An 18,987-nucleotide genomic window follows, 5' to 3' on the forward strand; every position below is an offset into this window, starting at 1 on the left:
TTAAATCCATGTGCTGATTGGGTCCATGGGCAGATGAGTTCTGAAGACGCTCATAAGGTTAACAATTTGGACAGAGGTAATGGCACCAGTGAGAAAGGGAAGGTTTTGTTAAAGAATTTTATCATTTAGCAGTTAAGTGTTAACTGTAATGTCTGGAAGGAAATTCCTTCCTTAAGATGAAAGTGAAATTGGAAAGAGATTACTTTACTAACCTCTACTGACCATTCAGACAACTGCTCTGTTGTCTACATTAAGTATATTAGTAGAATAAGTACTGTAGTCAATGTTATGTCCAGTAAGAGCACAGTAAAACTCCAAACTGTATTGACCTGTGTTCACTTGTAAGAATACTGTAGTAACTGCATTAAACACTATACTGCAGTCATTTACCTGTACTGAAATAACCAGTATTATATAGTCGGTCTCCCATTTAGCTCTCTAGTCATATTACTGAAAACCCATGGCATCTTATTACCGGAAGAGCTTAAGACAGATGTTTTCAGCAAAAATATCGCAAACCTTTTCTTCCTTCTCTGCTCATGTCCTGGGGCCTGCTCTGATTTCGCTATGCTGGGTCGTACTGCGGTACAAAATGCTGATTCCCTGCAAGATAATTTCCAAGAAAATCCTATCGAATTTCCTGTACGCAGAAGTAGGACTACTTTAGCACAGTGCTTATCTAAGCAATATGCACTTTTATAAATCCTGTCTTCACGGCTCGTTTGTCACAGTCAGAGACACTTTTTTTAATCGAGGGCTTGTAAGCAGAACAGGTGGCACCTGGTTGTGTCTGATATTAATATCACATAACACATGTGATTTGACAACACGGGAATAGTACATTCTCTGCTAATGTGTTTGCCCTCTACTTCACACATGCACGCATACACACTCTCTGTCTTTCTCTTTTTAAAAAACACACACACACACACACACACACACACACACACACACACACACACACACACACACAGACACACACATGCATGCACACAAACACTCGCATACACAACCACACACACAGACACGCACACACACACACACACACACACACACACACACACACACACACACACACACACACACACACACACACACACACACACACACACACACACACACACACACACACACACACACAATCACAATTGCATCACACACGCTGACCTTCGCTTTTATTATTTATAATATTTTTTCATTTGTGTTTGCGTGCGTGTACGCGCACGTGTGCGGAGTAATTACCATTACTCAAATCTGCAACCGTATCAGCTGTTCTATTATTCGCCAGAAGGTGGGGCTGTTGTACCTGGATTCAGACCTATACACTTCGGACGACATGGTGAACATCAGCGGATACACAGTCTCTGACAGTGTTTTCCAACCCTTTGTATTGTAGCATATCCCCAGTTGGGAATAACACTGGTCTATGATATCAGCCAGGCAGCCTGGCTTTTCAAACAGTCTCCCTGCATTCCTTTCCAACCATTCTTCTATGATATTACTATCTCAGGCCGTGTGGATGCCGCACAGGCAGTACTGCTGTCATCTCATGTCATGGTGGAGTGGGGAGCGCAGGACCCACAGAGTCTCCACTGGCCTCCTGTATGGCAGCCCTCGTCAGACCCTCGGTACATTGATTGGTCAAGGCCAGGCCACCATGATGACAAGGTGAAGCAAGACTGTAAAAACAGCCAAGGTCACTCTTTAAACGTCCCACTGTCTTTTCGTTCAGACCGTGTTGAGGTGTGCAGAAAGAGGAGCAGGCCTTTAAACTGGACACAGACTGGAAGTATCGATGGAGTGATGCCTTCCTGGTAAACAAGGGTGCTTTAGTATTCCATTGTTTCACTGCATTTGACGACCCTTGTTCTAAATGTCTTGTAGAAAGGCATTCAGGCTTGCCCTATCTTAATACAAATGAATCAGACACAATGTTAAAAGAAGATATTAAAATAACCCCAACAATGTTGATTCATGGATAACATTATATTATTGGAAGATTATGGTGGGGAGACAGACAGACAGAAAGACAGATTTGTTAGAACATATTTATTACATTAGCAGTTAATAGTTCTGTTTGGTCAAATTCGTCACATATTTCTCGGTAGTCCAGACATAGTCTAGGGTGATCTTATCTGCTTCAGTAATTCTGAACTGTGATAGTTGCTGTTCTTCTGCAGAATAGAGACCAACCACTCCCCATTGTCCCCCTCCTGGGCATCATGTTATTTGAATTGAAAGGCTGGTCGATATACTGCGTTGGCTCGCATGCCATGAGTTCTGCCCACCCCCCTCCCCCAAAGTCATCCAAGCGATTTTTAAATAAAGAAAAAAATCGTAATAACATTTTGACGCTCTAAAGGCAGCCTTGCAGCCACAACGCCTCAGAAATAAATGCCTCACTGCTGTACAAGTTAAATATTGAACGTTATAATTGTTTTTTTCCGTCTCACGGCGCTGACACTCACACTCTACAACTATCAGCTCATTTCATTCATGTCGTTGGGGTCAACCTGTCCGACTGTGTATGTACAGTTTGTAATGTTGCGACTTTTAGAAAGAGAGAGGGGAAGGCTACAGAGTGAAAAAGAGGGGAGATGTTAGAGATAAACTCACTGTAGCCAAGCTTTGTTCAGCAACCAAACCCGCAAAGAACCTAATACACTTGTGTTTAAGATTTGTGAAAGCCCAACCCCTTAACGTTTCCCTATAAAACCACTCTGATTCCCACCGTGGAGTAGGCCTACTTGGTGACCTGTCATGCTAAGTTAGTAGCCCTTAAACGGTCATGTATCTAATACAGTCTCAGAGCCCAGTGTTAAAAGGCCCCTAGAAGCCATTCATAACAAGCCCCAAGAAAACATCAACTGTGGGCAGTGTTTTTGCGTGTCAGGACTAGATCAATGGTTTGTTTGCATTCCCTGGGCCTTGTTCATCGTTTCACTGCCCCAGAAAACAGTTTTGTATACATAGCGGCAGAATAATGGAAGATAAATGTGGCATGAAAAGGATTCGGTTATCCCAGAGATCGCTGTGTGGTTAAGCAGCACAGGAAGGATTTTGTGTATAGATCAAGTGAGTAATTTCTTTCCCCTTTCATACAGTTTGCTTTTCCAAACCTCAATTTGTATGCATACACGATCGACTTGTGTATCTCCAAGTGTCCAGCTTTGTTAAATGAGCTTATTTAGACCCAACAGAAACAAACGTATTGTGTAATTGGTTGCTGAAAGCGAGTGTCACCATTACGTTAAACGCGAAACGTGAGGAATGTCATCGTTATAATTGGTGTCTGTCATCAAAAGCAACTGTTAAACAAACACGTTTTGTTGGTTTACATGTTAACAACATTAACTCATTTTTCCCTCTCGTGTAGCACTGCCAAGACAGAAAGATTTTCTATGATGTCATGAAATAACTAATCAGGCATATGGTTGCAGGTATCTTGCCCAAGGACAGCCAAGAAATTGAACCATCAACCCTCCAACTGTCGAAGGGTCTGATTTGTGTCTTATTTCAATGGCAATTCAGATAATAGCCTATTATAGCTTATAGAGCATTTCACTTTTCATATTGATTTCAACTTGGACACTGCGGACACTGGAATGTACGCATAATGTAGTTGTATTGCATTTGTAATACATCCTATATAGCTTTGTTACAGAGAATGGGTTCACCGAGCAATTGTCTGTGCTTGGGACTTAGTTCCATGAACATTCTTACTATACCGACAGCGATATATTGTTTTCCTTTTGACAAATGTTATTATTGTAAATGGCTTTGGATAAAAAGCTTCTGCTATATGCCCTCAATGTAAACTTAAATGTATAACCCAGTGGAAATCCTGGTTTTGTGTTTAAGATTAAAATTAATTAAAATGGTCAAATTGTATATTGTTCATTCTTCATTGGTGAAAAATATGGTTAAAACTTGTGCTTTATTCATGGATTTATAAAGAAAGGCTTTATTTTAGTTAAACTTGCAATGTTCTTCATATTTTCAGAGGTGAAGGGTCACGGGAGCGGGAAGGATGCAAGAGCGAGCCAAGGTAACAGGAGTCAGTGTATTAGTATGTATTTTCGAACAGCTGGTTGTTACATTTTCCCAAAAAATCCCAAAATAGACACCTAGGAACCAGTTAGCTTTTTAAAGCATTAAAAGATCAGATAGACGGTTTGTTTTGGTAACTTTTACACACAGGTCAACTTACGCGATAACGAACAAAGCCTCCCTGGTTCCCTTGCCGTCGTTTGGCGGCGTGCAGACCAAAACCACCGAGACCTAGACGACGGACCGGGCATTACCGGGCATGATCCGGGCGCTACCGGGCATGACCAGACGTTACCGGGCGTAACCGGGCATGGACCGGGCGTTACCAGGCACGGACCGGGTTTTACCGGGCACGGACCGGGTTTTACCGGGCACGCACTCAGTGGCCCAGGTCTGATGAAAAAGCTTCTTCTGCTGCTAGGATTCACGTGAGTGAAATATTTTGTTTGCCTTAAAATGTGACATCTATGCTGTAACCACAAAACAGTAATTATTAAACATCACATTTTCATGTTGTAACCACAACGCACCTGAGGGCCGTCGGGCATGCAGACAATGGCCAATGCCTGTGTGTGTGTGTTGTGGTGATTCCCTGACATGGGGTATCGACACATTTTGGTAGGGGATGTATGTGATCCTGTTGCATGAAGAATGGAAAATCCCACTAAATTGCTTTTGGTGACGTTTGAATAAGCTCTTAGATGTTCAAGCATATTTCGTTTTATTCGTCATAGGGTTAGGGTTAGCCTACATTAATTGCACATATTTAACCTTTTTGAGTTTAATTATGAAATGTTGGTAAATAACAGTTAAAGGGAAACCCATAAACACAGACAAATGAGTACCGGTATTCTAATGGTTATTATTGTTTATTGTTCACTAGAGACAAACATCAGCACCTGCTCTCTGAACTGTTGTCAGGTTAGTAGTGCTAAACATGAAACATCTTCTGTAGTTTTTTCTAGAAAAATGCACATTTTGTACTGCCCAATTGATTTGATCTGATTCCACTGATTTTCTTAGATTCTTGTCATAATATTATCTGACATTTTAGACTTCGTAGAAAATAGACCATCCTCTTGCAAAGATAGATTACATTCATAGCTTGGGTGGCCCCAGTTGGAATCAAACCTAACCTTGAGAGTGTTACTACCAATGGAGATTGGCAGGACCACCACAATAAGTAAATCATAAAAGGGAAGTTGTTTTCCCAAACAGCCAATTTGAGGACAGCCATAGATGTTGTCACGCAGTGCTGTGCCTGGCCTGCAGATGACAGCAGTAGCACATTTAAAGAACGATACAAATACACACTGACATAAGAAAACAAACATACAACATACAGTACCATGCACATTCACAATAAACAGGCACACACACACACACACACACACACACACACACACACACACACACACACACGCACACACACGCACACACACACACACACACACACACACACACACACACACACACACACACACACACACACACACACACACACACACACACACACACACACACACACAAAGTTGCCTAATGCCTATACACACGCACAGACTTATACACACTCATGCAACAAAACACACACACACACACACACACACACACACACGCACACACACACACACACACACACACACACACACACACACACACACACACACACACACACACACACACACACACACACACACACACACACTCATACACGAAGATCAAGACGATAACATTTCTTTCTATATTTAGTGTCCTCATGTTCTCCGTCTAAAGATAATCTAGATTTACTCATTCATCATTACAGGCTCTGACAGGCTACAATTCATACCACTGGTTGTGGCTTTGAGGCGGTTTATATTTCACCTTGTCACCACGTCCATTCTCTAACACACAGCTGACCCCTGTGAGGGATCCAGCCCTTCCCAGTGCTTGAATCTTGACAAGAAACCAACCAATCAGCACGTTTTGTATTCTCATGTGACAACACACACACTCACAGAAAAAACAACCCATTCCAATTAAGTTATGGACTGACTTTTGGACGTTTTTGCACATTTCAATAATGTTTCTGATATTTTAACTGCTGACAGAGCGCGCTAACGTCCTAAGTGGCTCTCACTCAAACTCTGGGTCCCTTTCCTTGCCCCAGGAACCTTCCCCTCACTCCCCGCCCACTGAGACATCAGCAGAGAATTTGCTGAGCGTTCACTCTGGTGTTTACAACTGTCAACCATAAATTAAAATGAAATTACTATTTCTTATACCTTCGTATCCAGACGGTATCTGATTTTTATGACAAGTTTATTGGCTCGATAAAAAAAGAACTCAAAAATAGTGGAGCCATCAGTATTTCTGTCAAAAGCAGTGCAGTACGACAGTGCCACGGCCACCAATCTGACACCCGAGACCAGCGCAGCAACATGGAAGATTGAAAAATACATTTATTTACGCGTCAGGGCTGTGATCTGTTCGTGAGGTATAACTGCTGATGACAGCACAGGAAAAATAATCCTCCTACTGGATCATAGAGAGGCTGTGCCTATAGGAGCATTCAGCCAGAAAAACACAAAAAAACTGAAAAAAGGAAAAATAAATTGTTAGGAGCAGTGCAGAGGGCGGCAGTGGCTGACTGTTTGAGGAGCTATAGCAGTGGAACGAACAGGTAGAGTGGTAGAGAGGAGAGAGATATATGATGGGGTCCATTAGGTAAGGTCTTCCGAGAGCGTGGAACGGCACTATAGGGTTGCTGCAGCACCACCTACCAACTCTGTCTGCTAGGACTAAAGGTGCTTGCACACTGCCCCAAAAAAAACATCAACATGCCGACTATAAACCGTTGGCAGATGTTGGCAAATTGAGTTGACGTGTTCAGATAGAAACCTCCGGCAACAGACAGCAACCACCAACAGGTCTGGAACAGTACCTTGTGTTGGTGTTGGTTGGGGCCGTGTGCATGCACTTTAACTTTTAAAAGGCTTGTTTGTCCATCAAAAATAAAGAGAGCATTCGGAGTACCCTCCAGGGAAACGAAGGATTATTTTCAAAACATTCCAAGATAATTATGGTAGTCTTGCAATGCTATGATTAATATCCTATCGTAGTGTCAGTTTAACACTCTTTGACGGTTGATGAGTTAATGCTGTGTCGGATGAATCATGTCTGGGACGTTGTAGTTTGGAAGGTGAAACGGGATAACGTTCTGTCGACCAGAGCCACCATCTGCTTGCTGACACCCTGAAGGACCACCCAGAGCGTCCACAGCCCATAGCAGTCGGGCCTCGAGCAAGGGGTTAAAACAACTGGACAGTGAAAATGAGGTTTATGTGGAGCAGTTTAACTTTGACCTCTAAAGGCTGCCAGGAGGGAGAGAGAGAGAGAGAGAGAGAAACGCCACGAGCCGCATCCATCATGTATTACAGCCTCTCTCTTTTATTAGGCTGTTGGAAGTAGAACACCCCTCGTAAAGTCACTTTATGTGACTTCAAAGAACTCTGGACCTGAGACAAGCCCGAAAGGAATAAAAAATACAAAATACTGGTTTGCCGCCATGCAAGAGGCCAGCCTCCCCTCAGAGCGGCTGAGAATAGCGGTGCCCTTGGTCACGTGCGGCGCAAATGTTAATTGTCGCACAGGAACGCGTTTGCGAATTGGCGAGAGAATCAGCCCTGTGTGTACCCTGCGGTGGCTACGCCCCCGCTGCCACTAACGTTTAGCCCACATGTCAGTTGGTCTTCTTTCATTTCTTTGTCTTCTTTTTTTTAACACTTGCTAGCGTTTGAAACAGCGCTAACAACCTTTTAGCTTGGGGCCACTCTGAGGCGGAGCGAGGAGATGGGCAGTGGGTCATGGCGGGCGAGGTGGTGATGGGGGTCTTTTTAGATTTGAGAGGGCAAGGGAGATGCAGGCGGGTGGTTGGAGTGATATTAAGCGGGAGAGACGTGAGTGAATTGTGTTATGTGGCCAGAAGGACAGCGAACAGAGAGCGTCCTCTTGGGTTGATGCTTTTCTCCTGGATAAAGAGGGAGGACTGCATGAGAGCAGAGAACCATCAATGTCATTCAGCATAGATATGAAACTCCCTCATCCATTGTGTCTACACTGCTGTATGTATATATTCATCTTCCTCTTGGTTTGGGGTACAGTATATATTGCCCCACTGTATATATTTATTTATGGTTGAATATATATTAATAAATGAATATATTAATTAATTAATATATATTTTTTGCATTGGGTTTCTGTTATGTTCAAGGCTAAAAGCTTTTTGTGTGGTACCCTTAAATAACCTTCCCCACCGCAGAGTATTCCTAATGGAATACCCGGTTTTCTGTAGGAAAACCTGGTTGCCAGAGAAAGTCTGGATAGGCATGTTATAACCATCAGTCACACAACTGGTGGTGACTGATGGTTATAACATAACCAATCATCTCAACTCAGACTTTAACTTGGCCCGCCAACCTGTGATCCGCTTGGGTCTCGTAACAGTCACGGTTGGGTAGCAGCCAATCGCCAGACCGTTGCCAGTGGCTTATTGATATGAATTGGAATCTCCAAAATGGCCTAGAATATAAGGAACTGCCTGTAATATCCCCAAACAATACCGGGCTCTTCATATTTTCAGTGAGTAGTCATATTAACCAAACTTCACCTGTTCCCATCTGCTGTATTGCTGAAGAATAGTAGAGTAAGCATGCAGTCCTATATTATTATCAAAAGCCGAGTATAAATGCCCTCATTGGTAGTCGTGGAGAAAAGCTTAGAAACTTTTTTGCATGTATCATATGAAAATATAGTTAATAATAAATAATAATACATTTAATTTAGAGGCGCCTTTCAAGACACCCAAGGTCACCTTACAGAGCATATAGTCATCATAAATCGTTTAAAAAAAACAAGACATTGTGGAAAAAATAAATAAATAAATAAATAGACATAATAAATAAGAAATAAATAAAACAAAAACAAGACAAAACAAAACATCAAACAATCAAAACAGTGATCAGTTAGACAACAAGCAGGGTGTATTAGCATAGAGTACACAATATACACACAATATACACAATATACTTTACATCAGTAGTACTAAAAGAGAATAGTAAAATTGAATGTAGTATCCAAGGACTATGAAGCTCACAAAGTAGTTTAACAGAAAGGCATAGTTTACATTCAGTCGTTAACGCCAAAGTATTGATTACTTACAGCATTGATAATAGTACAGATAGTACAGTTCAATGTAAGGGTCGTAATCGTAGAGAACATAGTTTCAGCACCAGACATAGAGACAATCATATCCCTAGCGATACTAATTACTGTTGTCAGTAACGTGGTGTAGAATCTGTGTGTTGTTATACTCTGTCATCCCCTGGTGAAAATAATCTGCGTAGGGGTTTAGGTGTCAGACTTCCTGCCAGACCTAAACCTGGAGAGAGGAGATGCGAGGCACCCCCAGTATTCTGACGCACCTATGATACACATGAATGCAGCACATCCACCAACACATGCACCCATACACACATGCACACAAACACATATACAAACACATATACAAACACAAACACTGCATTTCAAGCATGCATCTCTGTTTTTCCGTCCTCCCATGTGGACACAATTGTCTGTGTTCCCCTCCCGCCAAGCCCCGCTCTGTCTGTTCCTTGGCTGGCGGCTGTTTAAAGGCTGGGCGGGCGGACAGGACACTCAGGGAGATAAAGTGGGGGATAATGGCGAACCGCTCGCTCTTTTTGTTTCCTTCTCTGCGATTGTGGTGAGGAATGGAGCAGTGGTGGAATTGTAACGTGTGTTTTATCAGTCTCAGACGAGCTTCCCCCCCCCCCCTCTCTCTTTACCACTGCTGCTGCTGTGAATAATTAATGACTCTGAGATAATGTGTCTCCCTCGGTAATTCCCTGGTCCTCGGGCCTAGCGAAAGGCTTGCCGTGGTCCCTGGGCCTTGATCCGGGTCGTGACCGGCTGAGGGGTTGTGATGAACTGTAGAGATGGACACCGAAGGCTCGGAGATGGTGTTGGAGACGGCAGGGGATAGGGGTTTGGTTCTCACTGGCTCCAACCATGCTAAGAATGTATGCGGCCTTGGTAGTGTAAGAAACTAGGATTAAAATGTCGCCGTTATCCCAAGTGGCCGACAGTGTTTTCAGATACTTTTCATTACATGCCATAGATGGAGGGCATTTGGGATTGAACCCCGAACCTTTCAGGTTGGAGTCGTACTCCAGAATCGGGATTACATTATCCAGTACCCCAGATAGATACTACAGCACACACTGCATCATAATGTGCTGTCAACACTGAACACAAGAGGCTGGGGTGGGAGGGATGGGGATGATCTTCCCAGCTGGAATATATTAGTAGAAGCTGGCGGTGGGGCTGATGGTGAGCTCAGTGGAAGAGACAAAGTAAGAGAGGTTTGAACGAGAGGGAATTAATTTGAGGACATGGACACTGGCTTGCGAGAGCGGTCTGTTGAGTCCACACATCCAGGGCAGAAAGGCACAACTCGCGATCCGCTGTAATCCAGGAGAAAGCTCACTCCAAACAGTACTCCTTCCTTAATCTGCAGCGTCAATACCGAATACAATAAGACTAATCCCTCACGCAGATGCCCCTGGCCTTACATCACAGTCTCCTCCAGCATGCTGCCACCCTCCTCTTATCTGATAGACCGATGGATCAAAAGAAGGATTGTTATCCTTCTTTTGATCCCAATAAGAACATATAAGCAAGAAAAGGAGAGGGAAATAGAAAGTTAAGACAGACTGACAGAGAATGAAAGAAAGAAAAATAGAAATGAATACAGAGGAAAGAAAAGAAGAAAGATGGGGATAGAGAAAGAAGACATACACACACATAAAAAGAGAGGGAAGTCTGCCATTGATTACAACTAACTACGGATGCAGGAGATTAAAGAGAATTAGGAGGCGTGCGGGCCTCCTGATCCTTGTTGGTTGTCTTTGTTTATAGGATGTTTCCACAGTGGTCAGCTAATCGTCTGTAGACATGGACCTCTGTTGGATCTGGATCATACTTATACCCCAGCCCAAACACACCACGCGCTTGGTCGGTTTGTCCACCGGCGCTGCGAGAGTCACCGCGGAGGAGAGAGTTTTCTAAAAGCCCACATCCAGCAGGGGTTTGGTGGAGGTGAGGGGGAGAAATAGCGTGGTTTTAAGATGGATTTTGCTGTTCTGTAGTGGATTATCAGCTCTTGTCGCTAAGTCAGTTCCTTCTGGAACGGCTCCAGAGGTCAGGGGTTGATCCGTGGAGATTTAGTCACTCTTTATCCTGATAAGAATGTTGAAATATTTTATCGCGTTATCCTATGATATATTGACATGGACATACTTTTGGACATATTTTAAGGTAATTTGTATGGGATTTTTGTCATTTTATAACCTTTTTTTTTAACATGACCTTTTGAGCTGAATGTTTGAGCTGAAAGTGACAACAAAAACTACTTTTTTTCGGTTTGGCAAAATAGAAACATTAATATGCTTACAGTTGCACAAAGGTAGATATTTGACGGCCCTAGCCTGGAACATATTAGTTTACCAACTTTCCCCGAAAGAGTGAATACCAACTTTTAGTTATCGAACAGGGAAACAACCTCAAAACTAACTTCTACAAAACATGGGTGTATTAATGAATGCACACCCACTTATTATAATCCTCCTCATCTGCACACTGCCATTCATGCCACTATTGTAAGCTTGTATTAAAAAGGGAAAATGCTCTATAATCAAATCCTCTAAATGCATAGGATATTCGGTGAAAGGACAGAGCACAAGCTAGTCTTCAATAGGTCTTAAGATTGAGGATTGTATCCATCTGTCTAGATGACCGGCGTGGTTCTTAGTGCAGAAAGCAGAATATTTGCGTTTTTAGCAAGTTGTGCTGTGTATTTCCTCTCTTTACAGCCATAGGGGATGATACCAGGTGTTTTCCCCAACAACTGCATAATTCTCGATTAATAATTATTATATTTCTGTAAGAAATAATAAAAGAAATAACTGTGACAGTCAAGTCCAATGTCTGAATATTTTTAAGAACTGAATGGGATAAAATAGTCAATATAGGGGCAATATATCATCCATCAAATGTAGATTCTTGACAAGCCTACTCAGGTTTATTTGTAGAAACCAAAATCGTATTTGCAGTCGCAGAGGGCTTCCAATACAAACCCCACCGCCTCCCCCAACCCTCCCCAAACAATAGTCATTTTATTTTCCTTTTTAATCAGGTCAGGTTTCCCTGGAGGTTCTTCCTAATTAATTTGTGATGTTGTGATTCATGTAAACCTGTCAACATGCTTTTTATAACCACAGTCCCATCAGGCACATGGAACAGGTTTGTGTTTGGGCCCACAAGGGGTCATGGAGAGTCGGTGCTGTCACCAGCATGTATGTGAGTGTCCCAGAGCAGGGTAGCTAACCCCTCATCAACGCTGTCTGTGGCCCAGGTTGTTTGGGAAACAAGTGTCTCCTCAACTCTGTCACTGACTTATCACTCCAGCAGTTGTAGTTTCTTGGATGGGCTTATCCAGCATAGATGATCAGAGGAAAGCCATAGGGCTTCTGACATACGGAGACCGATATCCTTCCTCTCATCTCTTTATCTCTCCTCCACTCTCATTTCTCATCTCCACTTTTCCCTTTCCTCTCTTTAAATCTCGTCTCTGCTTCCTTTGTCTTCCCTCCTCTCCCCTTAACCTCTCCACCTCTCCCCCCTGTTCCTCCCCCCTTTCCTTCCCCCTTCTCTACCTCTCCTTTCCCCTTTCACTTCCCTCTCCCCTCCCCTACCTCTCCTCTCTTGTCTCCTCTCCTCCCTCCAATTCTCATCTTGTCTCCTCCCCTCCCTCCTCCTGTACCCTATCCGGGCTGACTGGAGTCTTTGTAACGAAGGTCTGTTGGTAGTAAAGAACGAAGTCCGCTCCGACAGCATACCAAGCAGGTTTTAACAATCCCGCAATACCATGACAATGCACTTTTTTTTAATCTATTTTGTCTGAATCTTGCTCAATGTCCCGGCTGACAGTGTTATTGTTGTGATTCTGACAGCCAGGAACATTGATTATTAACAAATAAAGCAGAAACAAATTGTGGAGACAAGTGAGCCGGTGATGTGGCCTGACTTTCACGGAGCTAATCGGCAGTGTGACAATAGTTAGTTCCGTGACAGAGGCAACCTATACGATGGCGAAAGGTGATGGACAAAGGTAAACAGAACATGAGAAACACTCATGCGCATGCTTGAATAGTGATTATGATTTAACGATATTCTATGAGCACGGCCACTTACAGTCAGGGATTTTAGACAATTATCTTTCCTGGAACTCGCGTCTGTGAAATAATCCAAGCCCCGGACATAATGGGCCGCGACGCAACACTGTTTCGGAGGGGTTGCCATGGCGATGATAGACCGCAGCCGACATACCCGACGAGCTGTTGACGACAGCACTGTAGCGTTCACGACGCATACCAGCCAGATGTGATTTGTGCTCGACACATCTGGATAAGATCAAATCCCAGGCGAATATTCATTTTGTAAGACTGTGACTCTGGCCCTGTGATAATTACTCACAGTGGAAACATTTTAGAAGTATATTTGTTCTAATGTGCTAGACAGATCATGGCCTATCTGCTTGCAGACCCTCAGACAAGTGGTGTGGGGTGAAGGATTTCTCTCTCTCTCTCTCTCTCTCTCTCTCTCTCTCTCTCTCTCTCTCTCTCTCTCTCTCTCTCTCTCTCTCTCTCTCTCTCTCTCTCTCTCTCTCTCTCTCTCTCTCTCCGTCACGTTGTCTCCCTCCCAGCCTCGTCTCTATCTATATCTTTTGCTTGTTTGTTTCTCTCAATTCAAACTTAGACTCAGTGTCGATCAATAGATGTGTATATATAGCGTGGTTTGACCTCACCCTGGAAAGGCAGCCCATCAGTGCTTTTGTCTAGGAAAGCTGTTTCTAGGAAATACAGTGTTTTTATGCCTATGAAATGGTCTCTTTAAGAGATGTCTGTGGACACGGCCAACCGCTGATTTCTTCTATTAGGAAAGATATTGGGCCGATGTGCAAAGTTGTTTATTTTCTTTGATTTTGTACTTTCTCCACAATCAATCAAATTACAAATCTCTCAACAGTCTGTTAATGTAAACACACACATGTGGACACGCACACACAAAAAGACAGACAGAAAAATCCACATGCACGCATGGAGAGACACACACACACACACACACACACACACACACACACACACTGACACACATAGGTAGGTACACACACCCAGGCATGCCTGCACACATGAATTCTAAATGGTACTGAAACCCGAGTTTTCCAAATTTACTCCCCCACGTAAAGTAAAATTGACATTCTCATCGCTTACAACGGCGGTCCCTTAAATCACCTTTTGTCGTCAAAGCCCCAAAGTGTGAACACTTTAACTACCCCGGCCAATCTGATGTATTATGTGTGTGAAAGGCTGTTACATGGTTTGATTGGGAAGACCCCATTCCATGCCACACACTTCCTCCGGGCTATGAAAAGAAGGCAGCTATGGAGGAAGAGTCAGTGAACAAACGGTACAGGTTCCTTTATGGGAAGCAGTCGCAGCTTGGTGGCTTCATCTTTCTCCTGCGTCCATCCGCCAGACAGCCAGGATAATTAGATATTGATAGCTGGGGCCGTAATTAATGACCAGACTCCCCAGCAATATTATCTCCCCCGCTATTCCAGCAGCGGACGGCGCCATCGGATTGGTCCTTGGGGTCACCTCGTCAGAGCCAATCATTTGTCAAGCCCACCCACAACCCCCTGACCTGGATGTGGGGGTAATGGGCCAGTGGAGCTTGATGGACAGCCCCAGCAGGGAGAGCCATTCATGGTCCTCCAGCTTCTGAAGAACAGTTCAGAAGCTGGAGGACGGATGCAATCGTACCGTCAAGCTGAATAAAAGGTGACGGCACCATTGTCGTTGCTGGCACAAAGCTGAGGATTTGTCTTTCATGTTAGGTCCGCTCCTTCTATGAACACTTTCCAAGTCCCCCTGGAAACCTCTGCTTTTCACCTGGAGTTTGAATCAAATCGATAAATTTTGCATAGCGTGCACGTGTCGTTTATCTGTATAGCTGTACATAACACTGGTCAGACCTGGTTGTTTTTTAAATGTGCTTTATAAATACATTGACTTCCATTGAATCTGGTTGTCATTGTTTGGTGCAGTCTGATTCCTCTTCTGTTTGCTGTTTGCATGACTCTATTTTCCCTGTTGGTTTCTAATACTGGGCGTTTAGGGGTGAGTGACTAGTCTGGGAAAATATAATTTTGTAAAATCGAATTCAATAAACCGAATTGGATTGGCTTTAGACCTCTGTGTTTTTCCCACACATTTGATGGGGAGGTTGGCTTATTATTTGATTAACCTTGATTGTTTTGTTCATTCCCTCTGGAACAAAAAAGGACAGTGGTGTACAGTGACATAGAAAGGGAGTGTACGAAAGAGAGAGAGAGAGAGAGAGGGAGGGAGAGAGAGAGAGAGAGAGAGAGAGAGAGAGAGAGAGAGAGAGAGAGAGAGAGAGAGAAGGATGTAATTGCAAACATATGACCTTATGTTTTCTGTAATTACTTGAAGCAGCGATTCCACTGTGACACTGTATGGAAGATTTGTGTGTGATTTTAGTAGCACTGTACTGGGTCTACAGATCTGTTTAGAGGTGTTTATAGGTGTGCGTTTCTGTGTATGAGAAATCAGGAGAGCGTGAGAGTGAATGAATAGGGTAGCTGCCTCTCACTGTGGGGTGTGGGTGGGTGTGTGTGAGCACAAGTGCGTTTGTGTGTGAATATCAGTGTGGTTGTTAGTGCCTTATGTGTATGCCTGATGATTTGTGTCCAAGTGTATTTCTGTGTGTGTGTGCGTGTGTCAGCAGAAGTGTGTATGTGTGTCTATAGCCGTGTGTCTGTATCTGTGTATTGTGTGTGTGTGTGTGTGTGTGTGTGTGTGTGTGTGTGTGTGTGTGTGTGTGTGTGTGTGTGTGTGTGTGTGTGTGTGTGTGTGTGTGTGTGTGTGTGTGTGTGTGTCGGTATCTGTGTAGTGTGTGGGCAGTGGTGTGTGTAATGAACAGTATATTCAGAGCCTCTCTGCTGGTTCTCTTAGCAATCCCTCAACCTGTGGCCTGGTGACCTGAACATGATCAGTTCCTCTGCCCCACACACACTCACAACACAAGCGCACACACAACACACACACACACACACACACACACACACACACACACACACACACACACACACACACACACACACACACACACACACACACACACACACACACACACACACAATACCGCTTGCGGAAACACAATAACACTCACAATCACAACACGCACACACACGCGCACGCACGCAGGTAATCAGATGTGTGCCGAAAGACCAGTGTTTACTTGTATGCATGTGCATAAACAAACACATGAGTGAACTCAACAGGAAGTAGTTTGAGTCAATAGGAAGTCAGTTCAGGGGATGAGGAAGAGGATCTTCACTATTATACTCACACTTTAATTTGACAGACGGCTGGCGTCTGTCCCCGGATACTCATCATAGGGATAAAGTGTTTTTTGAGGACCACTTTAAGGACCCAAGGACAGAGATTTCTGAAAGAAAAAGGCAGCATGAGGAGAGGTACAGTGGAGGTGAGGCTAATTATCTGCCAAAGACAGTGGGAGGGTGATTTATATCAGGGCTTTAAACATCCACTCTGATGGTAATGACTAATTTGAGCTAATTTGTAAAGAGAGGGGATGAGTTGGGGACCTAGCCACTATTAACGGATATTTGATGGAAATACGACTTTTGAAATGGTACAGGGATCATACACTCTTATGCAGATTAGTGTTTTGTGTCCTCGGTCCTTTTAGGATCCTGAGTCCATTCAGATGTCAATGGTTCCGTTTGATCATCCACTGATAACCATCTGACAGACTAGACTAGACTAGAATAAACAAGAACAGTGCTGACCAGACCAAATGACCAGACATACAAACATACAACATACAAAACCAAAGCGAAGCAGACAGGACCATAAACCAGACTAGAGCACAGACCAGACCATGCAAAACCAAATAGGACCAGATGACAAGACCAGGAGGTACACAACATTTCTGTATTAAAATATCTACAGCTAGACCTATCTTATAGATTTCGTTGAGTTGTGTTCTTACATTATACCAAATCTTTCTATAATGTACAAACCAAGAGAAACACATCGTTTTATTTAAGGTAACTATTCTTTTTATTTGGTTGCTGTGTACCCCCTAACTTAGGGTAAACATGGGAAACAATAATCCAGAAGAGACCTTATTTATTTATATAATATTTCATTACCTATGTCACTACAATGTACTAAAGGCTCATGCCAGCCAAACAAATGTGTACGCTAACGTTATAACGTTACAACAACGTTAACACATTTTTTGGGGGGGATGATGTTTTGTGCACAGAGCAGCGCTGGTCACGCGTTTGACGTCATCTCGGTAAAACTTTGCCCTAACCTTGCCTGCTAGAAGGGCCGAGGACTACAAACCACTGGTTCCGCAAATTTGTGAGCCCACCAATAAGGAATGAGGGGGGGCGGGAGCTTGCGTACGAGATGTAAACACAATGTCCGCCATGTTTCTTTACCGCTTAGCTAGAGAACACATTTGCAATGTGAAACAGCCAAAGTGGATTTTGAAAATCTATTGTTGGATTCAGACATTCAGGGATATTTGTACAGCCAGAAAGAATTGACAAAACAGAGGAGGAGGCTGCTGTGGCTGCAGCTGAACAAGCCTTGCCTGTTGCCGAGGACAAGAAGCCGGAGCGCGCCGGTTTGCTCTGTTCGCCTATAGACACTAACAGCATAGAGTCCCTATGCTGCAGCGAATTTCAGCGATGCAAGTTTCTTCTAGAATAAATGGATGAATCTGGCGAGGACTGGGCCATGTGTGTAATCTCTCACCCAGGCTTTACGCCTCATCTGAACAGTTGGGTATTTTATACATATTTCCGGACCGAGAAAGTGAACTGGAAACGCCAGCCAAAGCCCGCTGGGAGAAATAGACTTCTGAGCATAGAGTAAGTGTTAGTTTTTTTACTAACACATTGGCTACAATAGTTTTGAGTCCTGGGGAAGGGGACAATGTAGTTATCCGAAAGTAGCCGATCTTATTGGCAGAGCATAGGCTATGTTACGTTAGCTTGAAGTCTGTGTAATGTGGTATAATTTAATGTGGCATAATTTATCTTGCTTTGCTAATGTTGTTCTCTTTCTTTCTTAGACAGTATCGGCTTCCTGTGTTGTCCAGGCCATCAGAGCTAATTGCCCAGCATAAGATGGGCAGTACCGTGGCTACCAGGAGACAGTAGATGCTCAAGATGAGCTGTGACTATTTTTACCCTAGCAAACGCACCCTACCCGTTTTCTTTTTGTAAATAGTTCATATTTTTCATGAATAAAACTTCAAATTCATGTTGGTTGTTGTGATTTGTTTACTAACCCAAGTGCTGTTATACTAAAGTAGGCTTACTGTATAAGATAAACACTTTCAACTGGGGAGAAAAGGTTGAGTACAAATACTTGATCTGCTGAGCTACTGTAATCAGCAAATGTTTTTATGCTGTACAGTTATATACAAATGGTGCTTTTGAAAAGAAGAGGGCAGAAGTCTAAACTAGTCAACATATCACAGGGATATGTTTACACAAAGTTTGCACGTGCTACCACTCAATCGGGCTAGCCTATAATGGGTCCTTCCCCCTCCAAACGGAAACAGGCGGGCGGTGCAGCGAGCGCAATGCACTGTGGTAGTTGGAGGATTTCTTACTTTTGAGCCAGAGAGACACTTTCTGCCTTTTCTCAGGCTAGGATTTGAACCTTTTTTTTGCACATTCATAATACA

The 18,987-nt window shown here is 43.4% G+C and overlaps 1 long non-coding RNA gene across 2 annotated transcripts; it reads left to right on the forward strand.

The window, feature by feature from the left end:
* The first annotated feature begins 4,050 nt into the window (after nucleotides 1-4,050).
* On the forward strand, nucleotides 4,051-18,557 carry LOC132467603 (uncharacterized). 2 transcript variants are annotated; one of them, XR_009528037.1, is made up of 2 exons: nucleotides 4,051-4,478; nucleotides 18,367-18,557. It is a non-coding gene; the product is annotated as an uncharacterized LOC132467603 (long non-coding RNA). The 2 variants fall into 2 exon arrangements; XR_009528038.1 differs by lacking the exon at nucleotides 4,051-4,478 and adding an exon at nucleotides 17,836-18,163.
* Nucleotides 18,558-18,987: the final 430 nt, after the last annotated feature.

This window comes from Gadus macrocephalus, chromosome 11 (genome assembly GCF_031168955.1).
Source record: "Gadus macrocephalus chromosome 11, ASM3116895v1".
NCBI classification, from domain to species: Eukaryota; Metazoa; Chordata; class Actinopteri; order Gadiformes; family Gadidae; genus Gadus; species Gadus macrocephalus.